This window comes from Colobus angolensis, unplaced genomic scaffold, assembly GCF_000951035.1.
Source record: "Colobus angolensis palliatus isolate OR3802 unplaced genomic scaffold, Cang.pa_1.0 Scaffold63, whole genome shotgun sequence".
Taxonomy (NCBI): Eukaryota; Metazoa; Chordata; class Mammalia; order Primates; family Cercopithecidae; genus Colobus; species Colobus angolensis.
This window is the reverse complement of record NW_012119932.1, coordinates 9633774-9637704: the sequence shown is the minus strand read 5'-3', so window position 1 is coordinate 9637704 and position 3931 is coordinate 9633774.

Below are 3931 nucleotides of genomic sequence, written 5' to 3'. Positions count from 1 at the left end.
AGGTTTCTTGCTTGGAAAATTGGAAGGAAAGAGACGTCATTAAGTAAGTAAGAGAATAATCAGGGGAAGAAGATTTTGGAGGAAAGATAGTTCAGATGTGGATACATAGAGCTCTAAGGAACATCCACCACTCTTTGCTGCTTCACAGGCCTCACTCTCTGCAAGTGGTTTAATCATCTAAGATGGGAGTGGGGAAGATGTAGAGACGCTGTAGAGTAGAACCTTGCTACTCCAAGTGTGGTCCACGGACCCAGCACAGGCATCACTCAGGAGCTTGTCAGAAATGGAAAATCTCAGGTGCTACTGCCAACCTGCTGAATTAGAATCTGCATTTTACAAAGATCCCCCTCCCTGCCAATTATCTGTACACTCATTAAAGTGACCTAGGAGCACGAAGATACCTTCACTCATGAAGAGAGTCAAGTGGTCCCTGCCACTGCGTCTGCATTTCCATTTCTACACTTTTCTTAGATTGAGTCTCCAATTTTTAAATAATTTTCTATTTTCTACCTTTGTCTTGTTTTGTTATACTTTCTGAGGAAGTATTTATCTTTTAATTTTCTAGTAATTTGTTTTAAAATGTTGCTGTCATTTTAAATTTGAAAACCCCTTTTTTGTTCTTGTTTCGTAGCTGTAACATCATCTAGTAATTTTTAGATCGTTGCTTTTTGACGTTTTCTTGTTTCCTGTATGGGCTCTGTTTTCTCTAATTTGTTTTTCTCCCATTTGTTTGCTGGTTTAGGTCTTTTATTTGATGCTAGAGGTTTTCCTCAAATACCTATGGATCCTTATGTGTTCACTGACATTTAAAAATAAGACATCACAGAGTGAATGATAGGCTCTGTGTGCATGGGTGGTGTTTATAACTGGTAGGCTTTGCCACAGAGTGACTGAATGGCAAACTGACGATTTCACTGGAGAACCCCAAATGCCCATCTTTGAAGGCATTTTTCCCTGGAGACGTTCACTTTGTCCAGAAAAAAATTCTTCAGTTTTCTACCTGGACTAATAAAAGTGGCTGGAGATTTTATACTAAGTATACAGACTTTACTTAACCTCTTATTTTCTATTTTCTATTTTTTTCTCCAAATTCTTGAAGAGCATCTCATTACCACATTAGTATATTTCACTGCTATTTTTTATGCCAAAGTTCACTTTTTATTCCTACCATCTTTATCCAAATTCCATTGTTTTAGAGCCTTAATAAGCAGTTAGTGGAGATATACGAAGTCCTTGACCATGGGGGAAATTCTAAAGAAGTAAATTTATTGACTTTCTCTGATTTACAATAAAGTCATAATGCACAAATCTGGAGAGCCAGAGTCAGGCAACATTACAAAGACAAGTGTGACAAGATGGGACAGAATACACAGTAACATGCTGTTAAGTAAAACAGCAGGTACCAAACTAGGAAAGATGTCCAAGGTCCATGATGGGCACACTATAGAAAGTGGTTCTACTGGCCAGGCCTGGTAGCTGGTGCCTATAATGCCAGCACTTTGGAAGGCCAAGGCGGGCTGATCATTTGAGGTCAGGAATTTGAGACCAGTCAACATGGTGAAACCCCGTCGCTACCAAAAATACAAAAAAATTAGCTGGGCGTGGTGGCACACGCCTGTAGTTCCAGCTACTCAGGAGGCAAGGCTGAGGTAGGAGAATCGCTTGAACCCAGGAGGTGGAGGTTGCAGCAAGCTGAGAGCCACTGTTTAACTCCAACCTGGGCAACAGAGTGAAACTCCACCTTAAAAAAAAAAAAAAAAAAAAAAGGAGGTGGTTCCACTTGTCCAGCAGGGTGACCTTGAACAAAAGTGGCTGGGTAAAGGAAGAGACATTGATAGAAGGCCTTAAGTGGCAGGTTAAAGAATGTTAATTTAATCTTTTTAATAGGGGGCTGTTCTTTTATCTTGAGTGCAATAATCCTTATGTGATATTTCTGCTAGGCCAGCTGAATTTATCTGGAGGGTTGGATCAATGTGGGAGTCTTAAAAATGAGGAGAGGGTTGAGATGCAGAGGTGCGTTGGAGGATGGACAAATTGGCAAGATTCTCATACCCCTAATGCTAGCTCCCATTACATTTTATAGCTTCAATCTGGCTTTCGTGCTTTTTTTAGTCCCTTTTCATTTTCATATCAGTTTAAAACAGAACACTGTAGAATTAATCTGGTTTTTAGTCGTTTATGGAAACATTTGTGAATAGAACGATCTTTTAACCTTCATGACACTTAATTCATTCTCTTTTTCAGGGACATAACATTGCTTAAAAGATACATTTACATATGTCAGTTTTGTGATTTTCTGCAAAATTTCAGGGCAATAGAACATTGTTCCAATTCATTCATTTTCCATGAAGGATTACATAAAATAATTATGGAAATCGATGTACATTTAAAACTATTCTTTTGCTCATTTCATGGGAAGTGCATTACCACCTAGGAAATTACCAAGTCCACTTCTGTGATGAACTGATCTTTTTGAAAGCAGTGTGGTCTTGGCTCAGGGCACATAAAGCAGGCATTTGTTCTCCATGCTCATTACTACAATGACTACAATTATCTTTGAGTAGAATGAAAAAGAATTATGAGTTAATCATTACCATTTAAATTATGCAGGTTTGGCAGAGCTTTTCCTGAGAAAGCAGATTGTTGAGAGTTTAGAGAACTTTTCCACTTTTTTCAATTTTTTTTTAAGTAATATAATCCCTTCATAAAAAATGAGAATACAATAACAAAATTCAAATCCAGAGGGAGAAATGCAACAGGGGAATAGGGCTTTGGAGGTGCACGGGGTGTTCATGGCACACGTATACACACGTGTGCACACCCAACTTCCTAACTGTAACTCAAGCAAATGTTACAGAAAACATAAAATATGCACTGAAGGGTCCTGTGTCATTGTGAGACAGGGAGTGGTTAAGGATCAGCCACAGCAGAGGAGATATGAAGTGCTAGGATTAAAGGCTCCAAAAGCTAGTAAGAAATCAATAGAGCTTTCTCTACCTCCAACAGCTCCCAGAATGGCGACTTCAGCAACTCCACTGGATTAATCCAAGCTTGGTTTCCAAGAAGGTGTGAAGCAGTGAACCGGAGTTTACCATAGGTGAACCCTCCTGCCATCCTGTTCCAAATCAACCTAAAAAGGACAAAATGAGTTTCCTACTTGGTGACCCCTAAAATTCCCCCAAACAAGGCAGTGAAGTGAAATATTTAGGTACCATTCATACAACAATCAAAGAAAAATGTCTGATTGCACTCAGACTTCAGCATGAATGACAGAAGAAACGTAGGTGGTAAATAACTGCAAACAACTTATATTGGATCTGATCTTAGGAAAAGGGGAAAGTACATCTCTGTGACAATATTTTGTGTTATATTAGGGGAGGAGAGCAAGAGAGGTGAGGGTGTCACCAAGGAGGGGGGATAAAAAAAAGAGTTTGGTTCTCTTCTGGGAAGGAAAAGAAAAAAAAGGAAAAAAGAAAAAAAGAAAAAGAAAACAAAGTTTGGGGATACTTGGCACTCTTCAGACTCTGCCTCTTGTACCTTTAATTGGGAAGATAGACACAGAAGCAGTACACACAGGCATCTTTATCTTGTGAGAGGAAGCTTTGCATTATGGATGTGATTTATGCTGGGAGGAGTGATTTAACAAGGTTGATGCCTTACAAAGGGGCATCATTCCCAGGGGATTTGTTAATTGAAGTGCCACATAGATCTGTGGAAAGATTTAAGGTGTTGTCATCAATGGTAGAAAGGATGAGATGACCTCACTTCTGTCTTTTTCAGTGCCATTATTCTAAGATCTATAAAAAAACCTTTGTATGTTTTCTTTATAGTGACTTGGGCTATGTTTATTACAGAAGTACTGCTAAATCAAGCTTTGTCAACAATTCCTAGACTATGTTTAGAAGAGACATAAACAATACGCTAGGAATTA